Raw genomic sequence first — 27326 nt, forward strand, 5'->3', positions numbered from 1 at the left:
TTAAAGATGACATTTTCTTTGCAAAAAAAAAAAAAAAAAATATATATATATATATATATATATATATAATTATAAGGATAGATAGATAGATATTCTTACAAGTATTAAGAAAAGGAATCACAGCTCTGGGCCCACAACACAAACCTGAGAAGAGAGGGGAAAAAAATGCTGGCTAAGCTATCTGTTTCACACACGCGGGGACAGAAGGTTCGATATTCATTCGATCGATGAATGAAAAGGCACAATGGCAAAATCGGACAGGCTCCTTTTCAAATCCACGTCTCCAGTGTCCCCCCCCACCCACCCACCTCTCCCTGCCGCCCCTCCACAGTCTGCAGTCGCTGGGCGGCTGGTGTGGCAAACAGAGAGAGAAAGAGAGAGAGGGGAGAGCAAGGGTTACATCAAGGCTGCTCTCTGGACCGTGCAAACAAGTCTAGACCAGTGACCTGTTCAATGGCTCCTTTTGAGGAGTGGGGCAAGTTCGGTCAGAGCGAGGAGAAAGGCAGGCACAGCCTCTTTTCACTGCCGAAGCAGCTCACAGCTCGCGATCGACAGGAGGTAAGGAGGGCCGGGAGGGCAGGCATCTGCTTCCATGGTTACAGGCCGGGTATGGGGACCCTACAATTGAGGAAGCTCCGTTCTCATGCTCCCACAGAGGCAATGTCACGCATTTTAAAAATGCGTCAGGCCGGGGCGAGGACCACATCCACCAGCGGCAGAGTCGCTCTTTCAGTGTGGAAATAAAATGATAGCACGTCTGTTTGAGGGGTGCAAAAAGAGTGTGTGGGGGGGGCCTTTGGGATGGGGGTGGCAGCATGTGCTTGGAAAAGAAAGAAATGCGTCACATGATTGAAATCCTAATTCAAAGTAAGGTGTTTGTTTTTTTCCCGCGAGCTGCAGTGATTTTCACAAATGCGCCCGATGTGTGTTTTTAGCGGCTTTGGTGGTGAAATGATGTGGTTTTGTACAAGTTCGTGGCACAAATGATTTATCCTCAGAGGGAGCAAAGGTCAAGGTTTATATGGTCCGATATCTTAATGAGGATTCTCCCAAAGCAGCAGAAAAATGGAAACAAAATAACCTTTTTTAAATTTCTTCCGCAGGAAAGACGTTTTCATTTCTTTCTTTTTTTTTCCTTTCTTTTTTTTTTTTTTGCCAGTGATTTCAAATTCAAATCAGCTCTAGTGAAATGTGCATATTTGTTACTTTAGCACAGCGTGTGTGTGACGGTTTTGGATTGCAAACCAGTCAAATGTGAGGAGTCACATCTGTCTGTTTATTTGTTGATTTGTTTGTGTTTGGGCACAAGCTGTGTGTGCGTGTCTGTGTGCTCGTGTGCACGCGTGCGTGTGTGCCGAGTTGAATGGATGCTTTGGGCTTTTCTTCACGAAGGCGGGCTGTGTTGGAACGTTGAATTTGGTCATGCAGCTGACGCTTTACCCCTTAAAACACTCCAAACAGAATGAACAGATGGCCGGCCCTCAGGAAGGGCTCGGGGCGTTGGATTTGCTCTCAGACCGTGGGAAAGTCTTTGGCTGACTTCACCTGCTCGGGGAGCTGATGTGACTGGATTAAACGGCAGTGAAAGAAATGAGAAATTAAAACTAACACAGAGCACGGTGCACGGAGCTTTGTACGATTGCGAGCATTTGACTCACATCTTGTTTAGCAGTGGAAAAAAGGGACAAACTGAGACCCGCAGAAACTGATTCAGTGTTTAAATTTAGAGCTTTTAAACACAACAAACATGCTTTGTATATTGTTATTTTTCTTTGTATGTGTGCAAAGGAGAGCAGGGTGGATGGGTTCAGTTTTTTTTTTTCATATGTCTTTGTAATCCTAATTGGAAACAGTTGATCCTCAGTTTGTTGAGACATTAGACATGATGTTTGGCCATCTCACCCTCTGCTTTTGATCATCTCTGTCTCAGAGAGACAGCCATGTGCAGGCTTTGATTTATTGTTATTAAAAAAGAATGGGGCTGTTTGTCAGCCTTCCATCTGATTGATGCTAAGATGCATGCACACTTCAATTTAATACTCTTAAAAAGAAAAAAAAAGGCCCACGTCTGTGCACTTAATGGCTCATTAATTATGTGTTTGAATGTGCAATAAACTTAGATGGATTATCTGCACTGAAAGGTTGTGTTTTGTTCATTTCATTTAATGTGTGGATGCTGGAATTTATACAGAAGCCACTTAAGGATGTGCTGACAGGTGTGAAACTCCATTTCAGACCTCACGAATGAATCATCGAAAACAAAAATCACTGCCACAGCTGAGATAATGATGGGTGTAGCGTGATGTCCGGACAGGTAGCTCTTTATTCACCGCTCAAGGATTCACTTCCGTGATCCGATTGCAGCTTTCGGCAAAGGAGCAAAACGCAAAAAGATGGTGTCCTTAGGCTTTGTGATTACCAGCAGGATGATTTTTTTCTTTCTCCCACAGTTTTTATTGGTAGTGGTTTTACTTGTGGCAGGGACTTCAATAGATATAGAAAATTAATTTGACAAGTGTCTTTGCACATGGGTAAATATTTGCCATATTGTTGTATTTATGACACCAGTTCAGTCATTTCCAAATGTCAACTGATAACCACAAGAATCCTTGGTTGGTGTTAGTCCAAGTGCTTTGCTCTCAATGAAATACTCCATTTCAGTTAAACTACAAAAAAGTAGAGTGCATAAGAGTTCAATTTAGGCAAGAGTCAAGTGCTCTCCATCTGAGAAGTGGGAAGGGAGGAGTTGTTGGGTAGTGGAGGAGGCTGTGGAGGACTAATCAGATGTGTTTATGTGCTGAGCAGCGTAGTCAGTGTTAGACAAGAAATGTGAACTTGACTACAGAGAGCCTTTGGGAGTATAGGTGCATGTGCTCTTGAGATTTAGCCAAAGTTGGGTTATTTCTGGAAAGGGGTTTGCGCCATAAGGATTAGGTCATCCGGTTGTATATTCCATATTCATTTGGAAGACGTGCCCTAGCGGAGCAGCGATGATGTGACAGCGTCGACAGCAATTAAAAAGAAATGGTTGTTTCTTTCTCTCCCTTTTTTTCTTTTTCAAGCTCTCGACCCGATCGGTCCAGCTAAGCACTTCATTCAACAAGAAGTGATGTTCCAGCTGTTTTTTTCTCCCTCTAATTGCATACGTGCGAGCTCATCTCTGCCTCTCAAAAATGTCTCATCTAAATTCAAAAAGTTCAAGAAAATACATTTTTCTGTGTGACTGCAGAGCCGCGGAGCATTGCTAGAGCTGGGCTCTGACACTGGACCAACACTAATTGGGTTACTAGAGCTCGTTCCCTATTCGCTCATACCCTATATATAAATACACACTAAGAGACATTTTGTGCTCCGGCCTGGCTGACCTGTTCACATCATGGTTTATTTTTATAGTGGTAATTTGCCATTGGCCTGATGGTTTGGTTTCAGAGGCCCACATCATTAATCATGGAGGGCATTACTGCAGTGTAATTACACTTTCTCTCAGTGAACATATAACGCAAACACAGTTAGCTGCAAAGTATGCTCGGCACAACGGCAGGGGAGGGCTGCTGTGTCTGTATTGTTAAAATATTGCACTCTAGTTTCGAATAGAAAAGAACGAGTTTAAAGGGTGCTCAGAAAATGCAGTGGTCAAAATCCCTTTTAGGTGCGTTTGTAGAGAGCGGCTGTGTTTCACCAGTAACTGTTGCTGATGATTGACTACAGTGGAACATCCTCTTAAGGAATGTTGTTTGAAGGTGGTGTTAAGAGCTTAAGAGTTGACAATAATTAAAACCACAAACACGCCAGGAAACAAATGGAAGTATGCATGTGTGCTGTGGGGGGGTTAACGGGTAAGTTGGAATCAGTGACAATGCCGTATAACCCCTTTAAGATCATTATTCCGCACAAAATGCACCCCCGGGGTGTGTGACACATTTGTGAATGGGCTCTTCCGCGGGATTTAACGGGTTAACAGCAGACAAAGGGAGCTGGGACCATGTAACCCAGCAGGGGAGACCCCAGTGGAAACACCAGGCTGCCTTATAATCCTCATGCTGTCCCATCCCGTTTGCTCTGCTCTGCAATCACAGATGACTGACATGCACCCTGTAAGTCGACATGGCTCTGGGGTGAGAGGAGCCACGTGTTTTCAGCTGGTCTCGGCAGAATTTCCTCCACCAACTCTTACACACACACACACACACACACACACCTCACGCTTTTGTCCAAGTTGTCAATGAAAAATGATAATTAAAGACAAATGCTTTGATTCCCAGTGGATGGACATGACCTTTGGACAGATGCCTGTCTTTATTGTCTTGACCAGCTGCATGTGATTTCATGCTGTAAGCCCTGATCTAGCACACATATATGGAAGCATCATGCAGTCTATTGTAGGGCAACGTGTGCTGTAAGGATCTGGTTGTGTGCTGGAGATCATAGAGGCCAAGCAAAATAAATCCAGTTCATAATACAGCGTTACAGATGTCAGTTCCACTGATGTTTGCAGTACATCTTTTGCGTGTTATACTTGGCCAGTTACAGTCTGACTTTTTTCTAATAGCAAAGCCTTTTCTGTCTGAATGAGCAACTGCATTCTGTTAAAAAAGATAAATTGTGGCAGCTTTATTTTCTTTGATTAGAGCCTGCACAGATGTGGTTTTTCACTGGTAAAAGATCTTTTTGTTTTCAGGCAGTGATTCAGGCTAAAATGTGTATTTAATTCTCGTCTTTCAAATGCACGGCCATGTTTCACTCGTTCAAAACATCGATTTTCACTTTCTTTGTGAGATTATGAAGCAGTTTAGGTCAGTAAGCCACATTTCATTGTGAGCAAACTATCTGGAGAGGTTCTGTTTGTCGGCTCAAGGTATTTTAACTAACTTTAGTATTCACGTTCTGCACTGCACAAGCATCGCTATGCACACATATCTTGAAAACTCAATTTGGTTTAAACCAAAGGCTCAAGCGTTTGCTGTTGTGGTGGATTGTCATGAGAAATATGGTGATATAATAATATTTTGGGCATTATTTTCTATTTGGCAAGAAGTAATTAACTGCTTGAGCATTGTTAATTATGAGAGGGGAAATGACAATCCGAAACTTGTAATGTTTGCTCATTTGAAATTATTCACCCAGAGAAACGGACGCGGCTGTTTCTCGTAGGATTTCTGGAGCGTAACGGTTTCAAGCTACTGTTTGACCTTGCTGCTCTTAAGGTGCACCGTGGGCATCTTTAGATTCCCGACATGTTTCCGGACCCACTCAGATGTTGCTCGATTACCCCTTAATGGTCATTTTCTTTGGAAGGCAGGGCTGATTCACCTGCTGATTTACCTGCTAGTCCCCGGCTTTATTTGCCACAATAAGAGCCGTGAAGGCTTCCAACTGTCTGGTACCCGACTGTGAGTGAAAGTCTGAGCTCCAATAGCCATTTAAAAATCATCAGATATTAATTCCTCTCCTCTTGCTTTTGAGTTTTCGGCTTATTGACTGGTACCTCCTAATTGTGTCTGATTGTTTTGCAAGGGCCTAATTAAGGTCTTGAATCACCAATCATTTTTCCATAGTCCTATACTAATTCCCGTAATTTCCAGTGTTCTCCTTCCCATTGTCAGACGATTGCTTTGATAATGAGCGGCTGTGCAGGGGGATTATCTTGGAGAAAGCATTTGGTGAGGACACACAGAGAAAAGGTATCATTATGATAACTGCTTTCTCTGCCTCCTAAATGAGAAGTCATCCTTAAAGTAGTCGATTACGGTCTGCACCTCTAGAGAAAGCCTGCGCAAAATTATTTGTGCCATATAATGTTCTGAGGTTCTGTGAAATTTGCACACCTGTCTCTATGATATTATGTGGCACAAAGAAGCATCTATAACTACAACACAGGACTGAACGGTCTCTGTAAGAGATGTACCAACCTCAAACTTAAACTAATAAACAATAGCAGCGTCGCCCTTTGTGTCTCCTTCAGGGTGAAGTGTTTTGGATATTTTGTTTACGAGTCCTTTCAGTTATAGCTCACCTGCACCGATGTTGTGCCTGATAATTTCCCTTAGTAGCAGTAATGCACCTACATATAAATGTTCCTTTGCTTTTTAATGTTGAGCACATAGATCATAGCACACAGCGTCTTTCTAGTGAACGACAACATGAATGACGCGATGTTAAAATGTTCTGAAAAGCCTGTAATGATCAGAGAATGTACTGAAGTACAAGTTAATCATTTTAAAGCTGTTCACACTGTGTGAATCATATTTTAAAAGGTGGCTGTATTTTAAAAACTGATTGGATTTTTTGAACCGGATTTTTAATAGACATCAACATCTGTGACAAATCACATAAATGTTCACCAGCTCATCAGTGATTAGACCATTAGGGTTCAAACATTAGTGTATTTCTTTGAATGACAACACGTTTGCTTAGTGCTCTTTCCATCAGTATGTAAATGGTAACCCGAGCCTTTCGTGTCTCTATTGTTTTTACCATCTGAGCAGCCTGATAGGAGACAGCGGTAATTAAAGCACGGGGGCGGGCCGTGAGGGGAGCCAAACGCACAATAAAAACCTTCTGTGAGATTCCAGGACGAAGGTGCCACGCAGTCCGATCCATTTTAATTGTCGTTTGAATTAATTTGAGAACCCTCAGGTCGATTAAAAAGATGCATTCCTCCGGCTGCGCGTGATGTCATATTCATTGATCCGTAGAGGTTACTTTATGCAGTCGTGTAGGATATGTTTATGCTTCTGAAACTTGGCCGTTTGGAATTCATTAGCTATTGATCCCTGTTAGCGATGGTAAACGCAGGGTCTGATAGCAGCCTTGTCTGAAGCCAGGTAATCAATTCAGTGCCATTCAGAAAACAAATGCCCTTTTACTTTATTATTGTTCTGCATCAACATTTGATACTGCAGCAAAAAAAACCCCAAAAAACCCCCACTCATATCTCTGTCACAGAGTAACTTTGAATTTACTGTTTATTTGTCGAGCTTTTCTTCTGCCTTTGCGTTCTTTTCCCCTCTTGAGTTTGTACGAGGTTCGGTTGTCTCTGCACAGCCTCTTCCTCTCTCCTCTGCTCTCACTGACTGATTCTTGTCCTCCATCCATGCCTCCTTGCGCACTGATTGGCTGCCTGTTAGTCAGTTGCAGCCAATAAGCCATTTTGAAAATCTCAGTGTTTAGTCTGGTGCTAGGCAGTAGGATCAACAGACAGGTGGGTCGGGCAAAGTCATTGCCGTGGCTGGCTGCACAGAAAAGCTGCGTTAGCTTTTAAAGCAACATTACCCTAAGTTAATAGTAACACGGCAGTATTTCTGTAATCCCAAACAGGTTAGCCCATGTTTGTGAGCAACTGCTATGTTAAGCCCCAATGCTCAGAAGCATGTGCTCGACTTTTTCTTTTGGCTTTTCTGTCTAATTAAGCTGAATTTCTTATTGCTCTTTACACATACATGTGTTTGCCTGTGTCGTAGCAGCAGTAGCAGGTTTCACACGCCTGACCGTGTTGCTTTTAATTCACTTGTTCATATCAGCTAATTGGCTTTTTTTTAAGTCATCTTATTCCTTTGTCAGTCCTTGTAGCTGAACGCTGAGAAAGAGGCGCCAGAGCAGGGCACAGTAAGATGAGGCCTCTCTACAGGGGAAACAGAGAAAAAGTAAATCCTGTGTACTGCCTCGACTCTGTTCGCTTTCTTTGCCAGTAATAGTGTGCAGGGTGTTTTCCCAGTATACTAAAACACTCAGCAAACAGAGCTATCCAAAAATATTCCATGCAGGATGTTAGATTTCAATATTTGGGCTTTGTATTGGGTTCTTGTCCTTGGCAAGATCAAGTCTCATACTCAGACACAATGAAGTGGCTGGATGGGTACGTTTCATTAATGCGAACTGCACAAACTCTGTCTGGATTAACCTGTTGACTGTTTTTCTGTCACGGCTTGAGGCAACATTAAATTAATGGAGATAAGAGCTTTGAGCCAAAAATAACCCCCTGTCTCTGGTGTGCCTGCAGAGAATAAAGTAGCACAAATTATCTTCCTGCTTAGTTTTGGCTGCCAGTATGCAAAGTTTTGGTAAAGATAACAAAATGTATAGTGTTTTATACACTTTGAAAATGCCACGTTTCTAAATGAATAGCTGCTTAACACAGCTTTTACATTTTCAGGCTTATAAAGATGTAATGCTTATTTTTTCCTTCACAAAAGGATGTCTCAGGTGGAGTCTGGTTTGGTCGTCATAACCACTGATATAGTGTTTGTGTACCTACACAGATGTATGTTGCCTTCACAGTATAACAGGGTTCTCATCAGTGTATAACAGGCCATTCGATAAAAACAAACACTAGCTTTTCTCAGCCTTTCTTATATCCTCGCACATGTAAATCATGTCGTTTCCTCCCCCGCTGACTTTATTGCATTGTCGATGACAGTGTTGATTTTTTCCACCCCTGTCTGGTTCATAATGGTACGTTCCATACCCAAGGGAAGTCCTTCAAACCCCCACCCCTCTGGTTCTCATTTGAACTTTGACCCTGGCCTTCTGCCTTTCAGGACATGAACTGACCCCCTCATTGGGGGAATGTTTTGGCTGAGCGTGGCTGACGTATCAGATGAGGCGCTCAGGTGGCCTCATGGCCATTTTCTTCTACATCGCAGAGCTAGCTGTCTCGTAGCTATGCAGACCTGTGCACTTATTTTTCCCTTTCCACAACATAGTATGTGTGAGAGAGTTGTGAAATGGATATTGTGTGGTGGTTAATAAAGATGACCTAATTATGGGGAAAGATGAAAACGGCACACAGCAGTTTCTCCAAGAAGAACATTAGGATGCCGCCTTTTCCTATCAGTAAATAGCACCGTCAGATCTAAGTGAACAGTCTGAATTGTCGACAGAGAAGTGTCGACATTTGTGTGCTTGTTTTGCACCAGCGAGGTGTTGACTGCACACGATTTAATAAATGTAACCACATTAGATTCTGATGATAGCGTTGCACAAGTTAGACAACAGGTGTAGCACGCTGCTGTCCTTCTTCTTTCTGTTTCCAGGGATTTAATCAAGTGAAGGTGAGTTGTTTGCTACAGGCTGCTCTTGATGACAAATAATGGGGGGAAACACACATTAATCTTCAGCTCAGAACAGACTGCTTACTGGCATTACAATCCCATTACGCCGGCATCTTTGATGTTGATCTATCGGTTGGAGCCTGATCGAAGTGTTTGCTCAACGTTTATTCTGTACCGTCGTGTCAGTGCGGTGTTTCTGACTTGGTCTCATTTGTCACGAGAATATGAAATGGGTAACATTAAAAAAACAGATCATTTCTTGTTTTGTGTTTTTATTTGCATGCATCTGCAAATGTTTTGTGCCTCTCCTCCACCTGTGTTCTTATCACGCTGTCCTCTCTAAATTTGATTCTGTTTTTCTTCTTTATTTTAATGCCAGTTTGAAATTGTCCTTTCTTGCAGCAGGTCTACAGTTATAACTTCAAACGATGTCCTAATCCACTATGAAAATTAGCATCATATAATTTAAATAAAGGCTAAGATATGCACAGAAATATTTTATATGTTGCCGCTGCATCTTACTGTCTTATCCATCCATACTGGTGAACTTTTCTTTGAATGACTGCTACACTGTGGAAACGAAGGTTTTAGATTATGTGCAAAATGTGAAGTATTTCTCCACATTTTGTGTTAAATTAAAGTAACGCGGTGATTGAAAATACAGAGGTCGGGAGTCATTGCTACACTGATCGTTTCCTTGAAGTCAGAGCTGAGCAAGTAAGGCAGATGCTCAACAGTCTGGCGTTACGCTGAGTGAGGAGGCCGGCGTGTGAGATGCTCTCAGCACAGAACTGTAGTGTGGTCTCTGGCGGATACCTTTCTCTTTAGTGAGTCACAGGTCTATGACATATGCTTGTGTTACGGTAACAAACCACCTGACTGTGCTTGGCTACTTTTCTGGCTAAACTGCAGAAGTGTGTGGCACAGGAAAACACGCTGCTGATGATGCATGAGCGATTGATACACTATATCCCAGCGTGTAAGACAGAGCTCGTCTCGTCTGCTTGAAAGAATCATTGCAGAAGTTTGCAGAAGATTCCTTATACTACCGAGTGTCCTTTTTTATGTTTTTTAATACTTTCCAGCAAAGCCACATAAAGTGTTTTATTTGATGTGTGACGAATTTGATCCAGTGTTTGTGTTTACTGAAAGAGCTCACATGATTTTGATGAATAGCGTTTTAAAACAGAAGCATGTGAACTTTATTTCAATCAGGAGGTGCAGTGTGAGCGTGTCGTCAGTTTGTCATGTATCTAGACGATTTTATTTACTTTGTCAAGAAAAACAAAAAATCTGACATCAGCACTGAAATCTTAAGCAACCAGCACGCCCATGGAGTTGACTTTGGAAGGCGATAAGCATTCCTGCTCCACTCCATATTAGCCCGCAGTGCTCGTGTGTTGGGCAGCCTGCCAGGTAGAGGTTGCTATGGCTTCTAACACCGCCCTTTACACTGCCTAACCCCCCCCACCCCCTCCCAGAAGGTGCGAGATTTTGGGAGGGGGCAGGCCACGCTTTGATTTAGACAAAAGATGTCTTTACAGTGTCAGCAGAATACTAACTGGGAATGCTGTGGCTTTCTGGTAGGAAATCATGTGATCTTTCCAGCCAAGGTTTTGTGATGGTGCCAGGCGAGGCAGAGGGAGAGAGAGACTCACACACGGAGGGAGAAAAGGGGAAAACTTTGAATAATGATGCCAGCAAATCATTTTTATACAATTTTTTTCTCTTCTACTTTGTTTCGGAGAAAATGGCGGACAGCACATCGCTGAACTGAAGCCGTGATTTCAGTGAGCTCAGTTTAGAAGTGTGCCTCGGTCTTTTCATCATTCCTCCATTTAGCAAAGTAATAAACCAATGGTCCTAGCACCCACTGCGCATAGCTCACACCCAAGTAGAAAGTGTGGATACAGAAAGATAGAAACATAAAGTCTGACAGAATAGTAGAGACGTAGGTAAGTGGCATTTTCTGTTCTCTTATTCCAGGTTTTCCTTTGTCGCACTGCGGCCGTAGGAATATTCTGTTGTTTGTGGCTCTGTGGCACTGGCACAGTTAATGGTAGCTGACCGTGGCATGCTTGATTACACTGGCATCCCTCTCAGGCTCTGCTCTCTGCTCTCTGCTATCTGCGGTCTTGACTAAGTTGAGCTAAGCTCTCACCACAGCCACATTGCTGTTGGCCAGGAGGAGGACCGCTCTGGCAATTCTGTGGGCTAGTTTGGGATACAAGTCCACAGCAGATTGTTATTATTATGGATTTAATTTTGTAGCTGGGAACTGCAGAGACATATGACACTCCCAAACTGAGGCACAGAAACTTACCGATATACACACATTTGTGTTTGTGTTTTTCTTCTTTCCCGTGTGGATGTGATGTTGTCAGAACAGTTATTGACATGTAACTGTGAACCTTTTTTTTTCTTTTCTCACAACGATAAGAGTCATTGTTAAAAGTGAATCGTAGCATTAAGCTGCAGGTCCTGGCAGATGCAAAGCATTGTGTGGTATTTAAAAGCAATTCTCTTTTCCTGTTTTTAGATAAATAAATGGCCACCCTAGAGAACCCACTGGCCCAGCGACCCATCCTCAGAGCAAGATGCAGCGACGATGGGTAAGTTACCACAATGCTGTCACCATCTGTTTGATGAACTTTGATCGTGTGGGGCGAATGTCTTGCTGCTAGCTGCGGTGTATTCACTGGCACTGCCGTGATCTGCATGAACGCCAGTGTTCAGCACACGCGTCCTGCTTTTTTACACCTGTGTTGCTATAGCTGCGAGGCAGTATTAGTCCTTTATTGAATTATTTTGCTACTTTGGCCATAACCATTTGGCACAAACCCGTAGATCCGATCTTGTGGCGAATCTGACAGCACAAGCTCGCCTCTGTGGGTCTTTGTCATTGTGGTGCGATCGTCGTGCTTGAACCTTTTTTTTTCTTTAATAATTTAGGTTTTAAACTGCTCCATATATTAATATTCAATCTTTCTCCAAGCGTAAACCTGAAATGTGGTGATAGTGATGAGACACAGTTTGGCTTGAGGATGACTTTATTCAGTACATAGACGAGAGGAACCCTAGTTGAAAATGTGTGCATCCGGGTTGAGGTAGTAGGTTGTATGGTTTAGAATTACACCCTGGGAGTTAACTGTACAACCTTCTAGCTTTCCTTGGAGTACACGTATGACATCAGTTTGCAGTTTGAACATGCAGCACCTCTAAAGTGATGCTGATCTTTAGAATAATGTAACTCTGGCTCACATGTGGTTTTTGTTTCATGGCGGGCCTGCCAGCTCACTATGGCCCTGCTAGAGTTCTAGTTAGAACACATTGTACTCAGGCTTACTGCTTGTCTTCATCTGCCTTTTAAGTGCTAACATATTCAATCCTGATAAAAGATGTTAGGAGTTGCTCCAGTTATAAACAGTTGTGAAATTCAGTATGAGTTAAACAGGGTGCTAAAATATAAAAATATGCCATATTGTCTTATTTTGAAGTGCTTTCTACTCGCTGAGGTGTAATTGCGTGGTGGAACCTATTTCACACCGTGATGGCCTCGTGTTTCAAACCGCCGCTTCATCTTTGCGGCCTAGTATTACACGTCGGCCTTTTTATTCAACACGGCTGTGGCGTCTTTCTAATGTGTGCTGCGTGCCAAATATTATGATACACAGAGGGTTCGCTGTAAACAGAAAGTATAAAATATAATAATCAGACTTGTTATATTTAGCAGATGCTCTGTGATTGCCATTTGCACACATATTTTGAACAGCTGACTCAGGTTAGGTCTAATTGACACACCTAACACTTCCTAAAACTGTCTACCCAACGCAGCCCCACTCTATTATTGCAGTTGGATGTTTATAGGTTGTTGCCAAGTCTTGTGATACATTGTCCACAGTTCCATACTATGTGCATTTGTGATATGAGGTCCAGTTTCAGGTTGAAGCTTGCCTCAGCGACACTAGAGTCTCTGTTTACTGTGGACTTGTCCACTGACTGACTGCGTCAGACTACATCTGTGTCTGGCATTCAGCCACAGCTTGTAAAATGACTCCAAAGCACCACACAAGAGAAAAACGGCCTGGCAGATCAGCTTGAGATTGTTACTCTTCAGGACGGTTTGATGTAAGCAAGCTGCCTGCTCGAGCTGGAGCTTTGTTGTAAATTCTGCTGTAGTTCTTCATCATTGTGATAGGGTTTTTTTTTATTGATGACACAGATGTTACAATGTTTGGAGCTGAAGCTGAGCAGGCTGCCCTTCTGCAACCTTTGTCATTTATCCAACGAGCTTGTATCTTTTTCATTGTTTGATGCTCAGAGTTTCCATTGAATTGCGCTCATGCTTAGCCAGATATGCTGTTCCACTCTGAAATATTTGATGTTAAGATGTTGAAGAATTTCTTTGGCTGAAGGGTTGTCTGCAAAGTTAGCCTGCTCTTCCAGTGTGAACAGTTGTGGAAAACCCCTTACCTGTTTCCTATCAGTGCAGCTATTGAATGGAATTAATTGGCTATTTTTAGATCATCAGTAATTAAATCTGGAGGGAAACTAACACCGTTGAAATCCAGCGATCCTTGTCAGCATCGCATGGCCGGTAGAGTCACTGTCATCAAACAGGTTTCTGTGTGGGAATATGATCCTGGTAAATCCCTGGAAACCAAAGAAGGCCTTTTATCTTCCATTTTGTAATCCCACTGTCAGGAAGATCACGCCTCCTTATTCAGCTACACACCACCGGGTTTCACATTGCTGCTGCTGCTGCTGCTGTTCTGACCCACTCACAGGAAGAAGAGTCAGAAGAAGTGTTGAAAAGTGGACAGTGTGCTGAGGAACGCAGAGGGGATCTCATGCCAGTCAGCTTGGAATGAAGAGTTAGTTCAGGCAGCACCAAATGTAGCTTCTTTATTCAATCACAAATGCAAACTTTGTTTCCTTCGTCTTTAGCTCTTACAAATTTAACAGAGTATGCAGAATGAAGATGTGCCTCACTAGTGTTTATTTCAAGAGCTGCGATTTTCTCATCTTTCCTCACCTCTGAACTTCAGTCGTTCCTCCAGATGTGTCGAGGAAAGCGTTGCTGCTGAGAATCATGCTGCCTCAGCACTCTTCTGTCCAGCTGGTCATTGGTTCCAGCTGGGCCTTCATTTATGGGATGGTTAAACAAATAAATTATGGGATTAGATAGGGCCGGTTTAGGTCGCTGATTTATTAATTTTTTTCTGCCCCCACTGCTATAACAGCCCCTTTGAGAAGTACGCTGGCAAGGAACTTCAAGGTTCTTCAGATGACTTTAAGAATTAATAAAATAAAGATTGCCTTGATTGAATTTGGTGTGCTGCAGTCCAAATGATGTACAGCAGGAAGAGCTGGCAGCACTGCGCAGACAGCCAATCATGGAGCATCACATTTGCTCTACATTTCATCAGTGAAGGCAGCCAGAAACCTAAAGAGTGCGTGTATTAGACCAGCAATAAGGAAAGTTGCTGAAACCTAGAATAATAATTCATTTTGGATGATTTTTCTTCTTTTTTGGCCAGTTTATAGTTGTTTCCTGTTGCATGTGTTCAGCTAAACGCTAGCAAATGCTGCTGCTCTTTAAAGCTCCATATGAAGATAAATCTCACTGAGCTCAAAACAAAAATAAACAGTCCCTAAAGTGAATTTATGTTACCGCCTGTGGAGTGGATGCAATGTTTACATTGTGATCAGATTGCAGATTGTCCTGCATTTTTGTTTCGATGTCAGAGAAACTGTATATTCAAAGCAAGAGACCCATCACACGAGACTAATACACTTTGTGATACTCAAAGTTCTGTGAGCCGTTTAGTTGTATTGCAGACAGTGACACTCAGGCACAAAACATTGGAAAATCAGCCAACTGCTGCTTACATCTGTAATCTCTCTGAGAGCAGAGATTGGCTTCTTGCTTTTGACGTCACCAATGGGTGGAAACCTTGGTAACAAATCGTCTGAGACCAGAACGCTGTCGGTTCTGGCCAGAACGCTACTCTAGCTCCCCAACTCATAAAATCTCACTTCCCTATAAAAATGAGCAGCCTCGAGCACCATTTCTTCCCAAGGAAACATATTCCCTTAATGCATTCGGGTTAATGGCAAATGAATAATCATAACTACTTTCACCCGCCCCCCAAACACACACAGACACACACACAGACACATGGGGGTGGGGTGTCATCGATCTGTCTGGAGTGCGCCCCTCTCTGCCTGCTGCATCAGCCGCTCTCCCCCTATTGATACGCTCTTGCCCCTTGACCCCTGGGACAGATCGATGCAATTGATTGGAGAAGGGCAGGGACAAGGGCAAGATCTGCTGACTGGCCGACAGCAGTGTGACAAGACATGATCGTCATTAATGTCCCGCTGGCTGGCTGGCTGGCTGGCTGGCTGGCTGCGAGGTGCTGTGCATCACATATTCCCCGCCGCCCGCTCTCCTCCCCTTCCAGCCTCCATCTTTCTCCTTCACTCTTCTCTTTCCCTCCTCCTACTTGTGCTGCTCCATGGTCCCAGTCTGTGCTGCTTCAGCTGACTGAGATAACTCCATCAGTGGGATACCTGTCTAATGCTCGCCTGGCATCTGCCAGCACAGATATGCATCTCCAGGCTGCATGGAGATATTCTGAGCTGAGTGTAGAAACATGAACAGTGTCATTGCGAGTGTCTGCTGCATAATGTCTTTGGGCTCATTGTGCGAGCTACTTACCAATCACAATGGAGCCGATCCTATTTTTGGTTGCTTTGAAAAGCTGTGTCTTGATGCAATTCAAAGCAAGTGTATCAGAATCTGCTTCATCTCTGTCAAAACAACTTTATGCATCCTCTGATTGGAGGTGAATCCCATCCTAGTATTATACATGCGCATGCCCTGATTCTGAATCTGAGAATATGTCACTGATACACAGCAGAAACTCATCTGTTTTTTCACTGTGTTTACTCTCATGGACCAGTTTCATCACGCTGCGGGATTCTATTTTCCAGTCTAGACTAGAAACAGGCGATGTTTGCGTGTATTGTGGAGGGGTGATGGGCAGGATAACTCCAGACTCGGCAGTGACACTGCTGTAATGGAGCTGATTGATCACCTATATGGCCGCCTGCTGGCCCCACTGGCTGTAGCATACAACAAAATCCCCCCCGCCCCGTCTCTGCGTCACCGCCACCATCGCCGAGCCGATCCACAAGGACCAACCATCCCCCATAGACTTCATCCTGGCCACGATTTTGACATTGGCAGCAGGATTTACTTGTGCACCTCTTCGGCGCTTAGCTCGCCATGTTTCTGTGTGTTTCTGCAGGACGGAAAGGTACAGACGAATTTGACATCTTTGATGAAGTGACATTTGCTGTGAGAGCCTTTTTCCTGCACTGCAGCAGAGTTGGGAAGCTGATGCTTTCCATTTGAATTAAAGGGCATAATCAATCAATGATAACATTTGCAGACCTCTCTCTCTCTTTCTCTGGCCCCTCTTTGTGGCACAGGGTCGTAACCCTAATCTATCCACGGTGTTGAAGGTGATTAAGGTTTGAGATTAGCGCAAGCTGTCGAGGGCAGATCTGGTTCAGGCTGAATGAGAATGAGTAAAATGTCATATTTTTAAAATGTACTCTCTACGGGTTTGTCCCTCGGTATCTCAAACAAAATATCTTAATTACATAAAGACAAATGTATGTCACATTTCTTTCTATTGTTGAGGTTTTTAAACATTAAAATGACCAAATGCTGCTTTGGCTACGAACAGTGAAGAATTCTGGCAAACGCTGAAAGTAGGTTTGATGTTTTTGTGACCCTTCGAGTTAATCAGTCTGACTCGAAATTATGCTTGCTGAGCTCCATTATGTATATTTCCACATAGACATAGATGTAGTGCTGGGCGGCACAGTGACACGTTTCTGTATTTTGCGTGTGATCGTGCAGGATCCAAAAAGCATGATCTGAAAATGTAACACTTGACAAGAACGATGAGGAAATTCTTGGACCAGATATTTGCTTTTGTGTCTGACTCAAACAGCCGTGTGCCTTATGCTGCCGCTCGCTGCTGTCAAGCCTCGGTCACAATATTGTGACAGTGACAGTTTGTGTTCGTGCTTGTGCTGACCACATTGCTGTGTGTGTGTGTGTGTGTGTGTGTGTGTGTGTGTGTGTGTGTGTGTGTGTGTGTGTGTGTGTGTGTGAGAGAGAGAGCTAAGCAAAGCAGCTGGAGTGTCACTCTGTCTCACTGTTCTCTGTCTGGTTTTTGGGGTGTGGGGGTCTTGTTAGTTTGTTGCTGCCTATGTTGTGTGTGTGCAATGCCATTTGTGTGCTCTCTGTCTGAGATGGTAATTTTGTGTCAGTGGCTACCTCTGCTGTGCATGTGTTTGGATGTGACTGTACCAGCTGCACCGATGCTACAAGACAGTGGGATAGCTACAGTGCATCCTCCACCACGGCCAACCAGTCCACTGCAGTGTGCACGCGTGTGTGTGTGTGTGTGTGCTGCTGAAAAAGAGAAGAAATTGATCAGCACAGGGAGGAACGTGTTCACCAGCAAAGGCTGGATGGAGGGTGTGTGTGTGTGAGAGAGAGAGAGAGAGAGAGAGAGGGGGGAGAGAAAGAGCGAGGGCTGGCGCTGCAGACTCCTGCTGCAGTATCTCACTTTGGGCAAGCAGCTGCAGACAGGGAGAAACAGACAAGCAGACAGGTACAGACCTGGAGTGATGGGAGGGGATGGGTGGTGGGAGGGGGTGGGGTGGAGATAGTAATAGAAGGTAGGGCTTGGGGTGCAAGGGTCAGATGGGGGAGGGGGATGAGTGAAAGCAAAGTAGCGGGTTCCGGCGGCAGCGGCAGCTAGAGGGAGCAAATGTTTTGGGGTTTCTCATTTTAATTTTTTTATATCCCGTTGTTTGTTTGGCAACGGCAGCGTGACGCGTCGGACCTGCGATGGGTACGAGAGAGAAGAAGACAGGGAAGAAAAATAAAAGTAGAGGGTGTAGATAACAGTGTCACGACATGGCTGATGTCCCATCGTCATGAGCAGGTAGGAGGAGAATGAGTAGTTCTGGTGGTGGTATTGGTGCTGTGGAGGGGTGGGGGTTGAGATGCTGAGATGGAGCTGACAATGCAATTGGAAAGGAGGGATGCTGTGTGCTGGGGAGTAGTGGGTGGGGGTGAGGGGTGGGGTGGCGGAGACGTCCCACCTCACTGACCTGCGTCTGGCTGCAGCTTCCCGCGGACACCTCAGCCTTTATCGGCACCCGCGCCGCCCCCCACCGTCTCCCCCTCCTTTCTTCTGCCACTGCCCTTTTTTCCCCCCCCTCGTTCTGTTCTTCATCATCCTCAGCTCAGAGGCGGATAACAAAAGGCGTAGTCGGTGGCAGACAGAAGAGTGAGCATGCGAGGCAACGCGTCGGGTGGCGCGGCGCATTCATTTCCGGAAGCCTCCACTTTGCCTGGCGTTCCCCAGAGAGAAGGAGACAGTCAGAGACATCTATCCGGCTGCTTTTTTTTCTTCTCCTGGTCTGAGGAGGAGGAGTTGTGGGATGATTGGGAGGAGGGGGGGGGGCGGGCGGGGGGAGTGGGGGGGGCATTCACTGGTGTGTTTGGGTACACGACCGGTGAAAACGATATGGGAATGTTTTCAGTATTGCTTTAGCATTTACTGCAGTTTGGCATTTTTAAGTGCAGCTAAGGTCTGGATTGTGACTGTTTGGCTCCGGCCGGGCTGGAGCTGCTTTCCAGTTAATTGTCTCGCTGAAGCGCCGTGCCTTCTGACACTGATAACTTATCGCCAAGCTTGCTGCTGTGGCGGCAGAGTTGGGCTGGTAGGTGGTAGAGTCTGGTGTCGAGGGTATTGCAGTCAGCAGTGGAAAGTGAAATATGGGAAGGGAGGCAAGTTTCGGTACCTGTGCTGAAGACGAACCCGCCCTTCTCTCGTTCGTACTGCTTTTGTGAAAAGATGATTTTTCTGGAAATTTACCCGCATTCTGTGTAATGCTGAGCAGCTCAAAGTGCCGTGCGTTTTTTATTTTTTTGGATTCAGTGTCTAACCGTACCTATCCGTAGGGGCTGCTGTGATGGAAAGCCAGAGGGTGAGGCTGCTGCTGGTGGCTCTCTGCATCCATCAGTCGAGCAGAGTCTGCCAGCCAGGTCCTGGTCCCGCCACCCTGGAAGCGAGAAATTTAGACTGATGATCAGCTGATGCTCTTTAGGACAAAGGCGAGCCCAGCTGCTTGGCTAGGGGGCTTTTCCTTCCTCAGCACAAAGGCTAGTTAGCACAGAGCAGGCAGTGCAGGCTTGTCTGTTTGTCTGAGCCTCTGCTTCTGCTTCTGTCTGGGCACTGCCACGAAGATCATTTAGGTCTGGCCGTCTCCGGCGAAATCCCTGCTTTGTCTTTCTTTGTCATCTCTGCAGCCTACTGCTGCCACTGCTGCTGTCTGCTGCTTTGTTGTTTTTTAGTGTATTTAAACATATGCCTGAAAATCTGTCTACCTTTGCAGGTCTTTGTGTGCACAGGAATCAAACCAAGCCGTCGAGAAAAAAAAAGTTGTCCGCAGTGGAAGAACGGAGGAACGCTGGAGCATATATCTGTGCAGAGCTACTTTGTTTTTTAATTGCAGCCTGTGCCTATAGTTTCAACTATATTTAAACTATAGACACTTTGTAGCTTTCGGTGCCTTTTGATAGAAATTTGGTACGTTTAAGTGGCACTGGTTGACGAAGAGACAGTGTGTGTGTGTGAGTGTGTGTGTGCATTTGTGTGTGAGTGAGTAAGAGAGAAAGAAAGGTGTCAGTGCCCTGCAGCTGACTGCGGCTCCTCTGTAGACTCTGTCGTACTTCACCTGCTCCCTGAGACCCTAACTTGTGAGCTCTCTTGATGAAAAATCACGGGTTAGGCTCTTGGGACGCGGGCGGACGGCACAATCGACTTTCTGCCGAATGTTTCACATGGAATCGGAAAGAATCAGCGGCTGATTTTCTTTTAAAAATGCATGTATGGATGGGACGGTGCAGAGAATGGCTAACACACAGAAAGGAAATAGCTTAGCGCAGTAAAAAAAAAAAAGCACATATGTGAAGGGTTTATGTTCTGTTGGCTCCTCCGTGACATCGTATATGAACCCGTTAAGGAAAACTGCAGCACTGATGCGACTGCATCTGCAGGGCTGCGCTTGTTTGAAATTTTTTTGTTTGTTTTTCCCCCCAAAATCATGAAGGACGCCTTTCGTAATGGCGCCAGTACCGCCGCCATTAAAGCGAAAAATACCCATCGATTCTGCACTGGGCTGTCAACCGGCACCGTAATCTCTCTTTGTGTCAACATCTGTTTGAATACAATTCTAGTAACACATGATCTGATTAGAAATGACAGGACACCAACCAGTCCAAACCACCACACCCCAGGCTCATGTTGATTAACCCCTGTCACCACCTCCACACAGCCAATATATCTGATCCTCCATTACCAGAGCAGTCACTCTGAAATTGATAAGTCTAGACGCTATAGGAGCAAAAGGACTAATGCCACATCTGCTGCTGCTGTGAGCACTGGAGAGCTAAAACACACAAGTTCAAAAACATTTTTTTCTTTACATTTTTCATAGTTGATAATTTCACTTATCTGCTTCATCAATTGATACATTTCTCAGCCAGATGTCAGAAAGTCTTCAAATATTTTACTGTTAGAATATAAATTTTCTACATTAGCCTCAAAATAATTCTTCTAATTATAATTCACTTCTACTTTTTTTTTTTTTTTTAGTTAGAAGTATGCACATAAACCAGATACATAAACAAAAAATACTCTAATGACTTTATATCTTTCTATATTTAATTGATTTTGAAAGGTCCCGATTGTTCAAATCAGGGGAAATAAAGAAAGATACCATGCAGTATGTGAAATAAAAACCTATGGCCACGCTTTGAAAATGTGGAATCGGGTCAACAGAAACCGAGTTGCTCTCTTCATCTGAATATTTCTGTTGAAATCTGCGATTGTGGTGAGATGAAACGACCAAATTGGTTAATGATCTCAATCAATATTTAAACGGGAGGCGTAGCTCAGCGCAGACAGACATCGTAATTCATTAAGACAGGCTCTTAAAGAGAAAAGGACAAGATTGAATGCTGAATAGAAAATGAAAACACTGGACCCGTCTCTTATAAACATGACTATAGAAGTGCAATTACAATAAATTAGGTCTGCATAAAAAAAAAAAAATCGGTTCTTTTCCTTTTGTGCCAGAGAAAGGTGTGAATTCATTTATAATTACAGCTTGACCTGGTTTTTAAACTTTCAGTTTTTCCCAAGACGGCATGCTTTTCTGAAAACCTAATTTCTGCTAAATTACTCGTATTAGGAATACAGTTCAAAACAATTGATTTTCTCTCTAATGCCCTCCTCTCCAACTCTCTCCCAGTCTCCAGTCTTTCTCTCTCCCTAATTATGTTTTTTTTTTTCTTGTCTCCCTATTTGGTTTCATAGCGAACAATGCCGATGCCAACTAATAGTCTGTGCCTATGCCACAGAGCCCCCAGCAACAGCTGAAGGAGCGCCATGCCCCATGAATACCAAACAGCCAGGCACAGTGCGACAAGTGCTGAGCAGTCAGACGCAGCACAGGCAGAGCGGAGCTGGTGCCCACAAAACAGCCAGACAGTTTTATTAGGGTCTGTCTGACACGCAGCAAAGTCTGGCAGCACCCGAGCCCACTGATGAAACAACCACCCCCCCACCCCCCTCCAACAGTAACAAAGCAGCACGCTCAGAGCAATCCACCAAGGATCCAATAAATATCACCCCGTAAAAATCAGCTCCCAGCTGGTTTGTAACTGCGCTCAATGGGGAATACAAACTTTGTTCAAAGTCAAACTAGTTCTCAATGAGCTACCGCTAAATTGATCTCGATTCTGCCATCACACATCACACACTGCATCGGACGTAGCAGCGAAGGCAGGAAGTGTCGTTCAGGAAAATGCTGCTAAAGCTTTAATGCTGTAAAAGTCGTGATTTTATTGAAAGTGAACAGATCCAAGCCTGTAGGCATTGTGCTGAGGGAAAACATTGACACTTTGGGATTAATATGTTCCTCATTAAAAGTCTTTGATTTTGTCAGTGTCAGTTTTGTTATTACTTATTATTGAAGTGTATAAAGTGTGACTTTAAAAAATGGGTTAATTTAAAATAAGAGCTGATTCAAATTGTTAAAACTTTTTTTAATGAACTCTTAATCAGGTTGCAGTTATAGTAGATCTGAAAGTGTCTGTCAAGGTTGCACTATCTAACAGCGAGGGGCAATATTAGCTTTTCTTTTCTGTTTCTGTTTTAAAAAAAACAAAACGTTTATGCACCGTGTTTATGCCGAGCCAATCAAAAGACTTTTCCTGGTGCCGGTTTAGACACAGGATGTTAAATATTATGTTTGGACTGATTAAAGCGAAATAATTGAAATTGCTGCACGGATCAGCAGATCTCGTATATTAATATGTTGCGATGCGCTTTTATCTGCACTCGTGTTAAACAAACAGCTGTCGGTATGAGGTTTCTGTTCTCGCCAAGTCTTCAAGCTCCTGCAGGAAACATTGATCCAGACCTTGAATAGGTGGAGATAAACTAAAGACTCCAGCTGATGGCCCGAGTGTGTGTGAGAGATTACGCTCCATTGTTCAGAGGTGGTCATGTAACACACTCCGCCGCCGCGTCGCTCAGCTTTAAAAGCAATAAGGCCAGATTAACATTTATTCGGCACGTTAGGATTTGGGCTGGAGCGACATGGAAATCAGGTGGATTTTGTGAATTAGATGGCTTGTTTTTGATTTTTGGTTGTTTTCGATTGTCAGGCTTTCCTGTTGGAGGATCTCTTATCGCAGCAGGGTGGGGAGGAGGCGCAGGTGGTGGTGGTCAGTGTGTAGGTGTGTGTGTTTGGGGGTGGGGGGTATCAGGTATGCCCGATAGTGGGGCAGTACAGAATGGAGGGGGGGAGTGTCTGAGTTTCCAGACACTGCGGCAGGAGGCCAGACAGTCACCTAAACGCACACACGTAGAAGTGCATTAGCGACAAAGCGACACACACAAATAATTGAGAAATACACACATTTTTGTACACAGCCTATTCAATTTTGTTTTTAATTCAATCAAGGAGTATAAATCATAGTGCCACTTGTAATGTAATTATCCTCATGCATGGAAAGCACAAAAGTTTCTTTATTATTCTCAGGGCGACGGGAGATAAACTCCATTAACTATTACAGATTACAGTAAGTGCTGTGGGAGGTGCGGCTGTCTGTTGAAAGGACAAGCGATCTGTGCTGAGACTCGAGGATTTTCGCGGCGGGCCCGTGGGCACGGAGCAGGATTGTGGAAAAGTGGGGCCGATGATTAAAAAGCAAACAACAAAGCTCCGAGGGAGCAGACTGACGGCCTGGCAGAGCAGAGGTCTCGGCTTAGCCAACTGGAATGCTCGCAGACCTGGTTGGTTGCGAGTGTTTGTGCTGTGCGCAGGTCCACAGTATTCGAGGGTGTCTCCTGGCCCTGCTCCCTGCTCGGGTCCCGTGTTTTCTCGCCATTCTCTCTCTCTCTCTCTCTGATCTGCGATTCACTTCGGAGGCGTTGCCAGGGAAACCTGGTATCTGGCTAGCGGCTTGATGGAGTTATTGAACTGTAACTGGCTGGGATAATTACGCTCTGTCTTGCCGGCTGGCTGTCCAGTGGCTGGGACTTGAATGTGACCTATAGCTAGCCGGCATTGTCACCGCAGGCTAAATGTTTTTAACCCCTTGGCTGCCAGACATTTGGGCTGTGGTAACTTTGGCACTGATGTCCAGTTTGAGTTTACACTTACTGGAACTCCTGCTTCTGTAGCCACGTCGTTGCTTTTGTAGCTAAAGATTCAGTTAAGCCTACGCCTGTAACTCCAGCAGACACATGTTCAGCGTGCTTTCTGTTCATGCTGAAACAGGCCATGACTCGGAATTCCTCGTGTGTCCTCAAGTGTATCCACTGATCCCCTGAGCAGGTGGATCCTTAGATAATAAAACTGTGTTTCTTCAGAGTTTGCATGGATGGATTTGTATCTTTCAGTACAAAAGGCTTAACGTTTCACAGATTCTCTTGTGTAAAAGAAGGTTGGTGGAGTTTCTGTGTTCCTACATTTATGCTAAATTGCTATCATTATCTCTCCTCGTCTAGGAGCCCCGGCAATTGTCTGCCATTCTCCATGCTTTAAGGTAAGACAGATACCACTTGCATCTGCAACACCATCAACAAAATCCTTACTTTTCTAGTCTTATTCAGTCTGATCCATTATGCCAGCAGACAGCAGCAGATGAGAGTTTAGTTGTGTGACTGCCTTGTTTTGCTTGCAGTAGACGAGTGAGTCAGTAAAAGTGTCAGACCGCCGTAACAGACGGCCTGCGCGAGATAATTAGCCCGGAGTCATTTGGAAGGCGCTCAGCTCTGCCCAGGTGCCCACTCTGCTCAGGAAGAGACCAGGCGACCTTTTACTCAGCTCCGTCCCACTGCAGTCACTTAAAACAGTGATGGATGTTTCCCTTTACTCCCTGCTCCCTACCGGCTCTCATTCTCCTTTCCTCTCCACCCGTCCCTCTCCCATGTCACCATTTCCCTCACTTCTGTCCTCTGCTTGCAGCGCCTTGTTTGTCCCTTCTCCTCTCCTTGTTTTTCTACCCTCGTCTGCCTCTTACAGCTGCCATTCTCTCTGTTATTCCAAAGTGATGAGAGGGAAGAGGAGGAAGAAAGGTGTGGAGAAAAGGGGGAAGGGGGGGATTTAAAGTGAAGTGGTGAAGGAGACTTTTTTTTTCCCCTGTCTTTTTTTTTTTAATCCTGCCAGTTTGAGAAGAGCAGACTCGAGCCCCGCGCCCCCTCGGCTCCTCATTAGTATGCACCGGCTGTCGCTCAGGTGACATGGCCACTGGATTCCATCCCAACTGCAGGAACATCAGCAGCACGGTGGAGAGTGGGATAGCAGGTAAGGACAATGAGAACGGAACGGCGTGGAGGAAAGGAGAAGACGAAGGTGGTGGGATGGGGCATGGACTTGTATACACTGCTGCAATCCAAATCCAGCTTCTTTAATTAAAGCGTCTACTGCTGTGAGCTGAGCCGTGCAAGTTAAGTCATCGTTTGCAAAGCACATCCACGCAATTTTCCTCGTTAATGAAATATCCCGCACTTCTCTGTACACAGTTTGAACAATTCATGAATTCACGAGCATTAAATGTAGATGTTGGAGCGTCTGCTCTTTCTGCTGATTTTAATAAACACCTCTGTTGATTATGCTGCGTGTGTTCAGTTATTTCGAAATATAATATTTTTACTCCATGTAAGCAAACAGCGGAGGAATCCTGCAGTTTCCCTCAAAACAGTTTCATTGTTTTCACTTGTGCGATTTTGATTCCCCGTGATATGTAGGATATTGGTTTTGTTGCCAAAGGCAGCAAATAGAGGGGCGTACTACACAAACAGTCGCACTCTGTACGTGTGTGTCAGAGAAGCCAACAATATGAGAATAAGGAAGGAAAAAAGTGCAAGAAAGAGAGTGTGTGTGTGTGTGCATGCATAGGTGTTTGTGTGTGTGTGAAACAGAGACAAACTGTGTGTGTGTGTTTGGGGAGCAGTGCGGCCAGGCTGCAGATATCATCCATCTCCCTGTCACAGGCCCAAGGGCTGCTGGGAAAGTGGCAGACAGCTCCCTGGCTATGACAACAGAGGCTGCATCCTAATTTTCCGACAGAGAATGCCTGAAAAAAGCTGCGCCTCTCCTCCCTCACCGCCCAGTACGGAAAGCCATTAACCCCTCGATCTGGGAACAAAGCACGGAGCTCGGCCCGGGCCACCGTTGGCTGCGAGTCACATCGGCTCCCATCATCCTGCAGCCGTAACTCCGAGCAGAAACGTTCCGCCTGAACTCGTCTTTCCGAAGCGCTCCGGGCCTGCAGAGGTACGGCTGAGCGCGGCGAGGAGCACGGACCAGCTCTAAAGGTGTATCTGATGAGGAGCTCGCATTACTGACAGATACTTGATGACAGCGCAGTGATTTAATTTGTGAAGTGCATTTTCAAAATAAAAGAGCTCGTGGCAAAAGCTGTTCTAACTGGATTACATGCTTTCTGCTTAGCCATGACTAATTTTGTTATAAAGCTGTTGTCAGATATTCTATGGCTTTTGTTACACACGCCAGCACTCTCTAAGTGTTTCTGCATCTCCTCCCTGATCCCGGGAGTTAAACACTGGCACCAAGATTAAATCAGGACTCATTAACATGAAGGAAGTGTGTGAACGTTAGTCTTTTTTCCACTCGTGCCGACTTTGGTTTTAAAGTTTCAGCACTTTAAGGAAAACCAAGCATTCAGAGCCGAGTTAAGACGCGCAAATGTTTAATAGATTCCAGGTCTGATGAACATATGATGACTGATCAAACGTGCTTTGAGTTAAACACACAATAGAAACGTGAAAGAATGTTAGTTAGTAAAGCCTTTTTTTTGTTACATAAGTGCATCGTTTAGTATCCAGTGTGTCAAATGTCTATTTTAAGAGTTCATGTATTAATTTCACGAGTTTCACTAGAACTTAATGCTAAAATTACACACAGAGCTTATTTAGTTATTTTTCTGCAGACATAATCACATCCCAGCTCCTAGAATTTCCAATGAAATTGTTTTCTTTGTAAGCAACACTATTGTTGCTTACTCTCTGAAATTGCACTGCAGGATTTCGCAGTAGGAATTCAGAATTTCAGTAGGAACTAAAAAGAAATCTTTTTAAAAATTTCATTAAAAGAAATAAAGCTGAGTGAAGAGTCGATGGTGCCAAATAAATGTAATATTTTCCATGAAGACAGAAGATGGTAGTAAGCAGTGTAACAGAGAGTTTAATCTTGTCCCACATCAGGGCTGATATGGGAACGTGCTGTAAAGAGCTTGAATTGATGAATTTATGATCAAAGACGCGAGGACGAGGCCTGCTTTAGATCTTTGATCATTGTTAACAAATCAGTGGAACGCAGCGTCGGGATCAAACGTGTTCGGTACCGAACAAAGACCGCACATGTTGGGTGGGAGGCAGAGCGTGTTAGGCAGGTACTGCAGGGTACACAGAGGAGCCGCCCTCTCCTGCATTCTTATGTTTCAGAACTTGCTCAGTGCGTTTTAAGGCAGATGTAACTCATACAGATAGTGAGTGATGTTAAAGAAAAACACTAATATATGTGTTCAGTGACATTTACCAGTTTGTACTTCATGTAGTAATGAAGTGCTCATTTATA

The 27326-nt window shown here is 44.4% G+C and overlaps 1 long non-coding RNA gene across 1 annotated transcript in view; it reads left to right on the top strand.

The window, feature by feature from the left end:
• The window catches only part of LOC146660167 (uncharacterized), a 44466-nt gene extending 19136 nt beyond the window's left edge, over positions 1 to 25330 (top strand). The window contains exons 2-4 of the long non-coding RNA XR_014913500.1: positions 11590 to 11662; positions 24233 to 24270; positions 24894 to 25330. This is a non-coding gene — a long non-coding RNA (uncharacterized LOC146660167). The remainder of the gene's footprint in view (positions 1 to 11589; positions 11663 to 24232; positions 24271 to 24893) is intronic.
• Positions 25331 to 27326: the final 1996 nt, after the last annotated feature.

Source organism: Rhamphochromis longiceps, linkage group LG10 (assembly GCF_057381845.1).
Source record: "Rhamphochromis longiceps isolate RC_006_pf linkage group LG10, R_longiceps_female_GT1.1, whole genome shotgun sequence".
NCBI lineage: Eukaryota > Metazoa > Chordata > Actinopteri > Cichliformes > Cichlidae > Rhamphochromis > Rhamphochromis longiceps.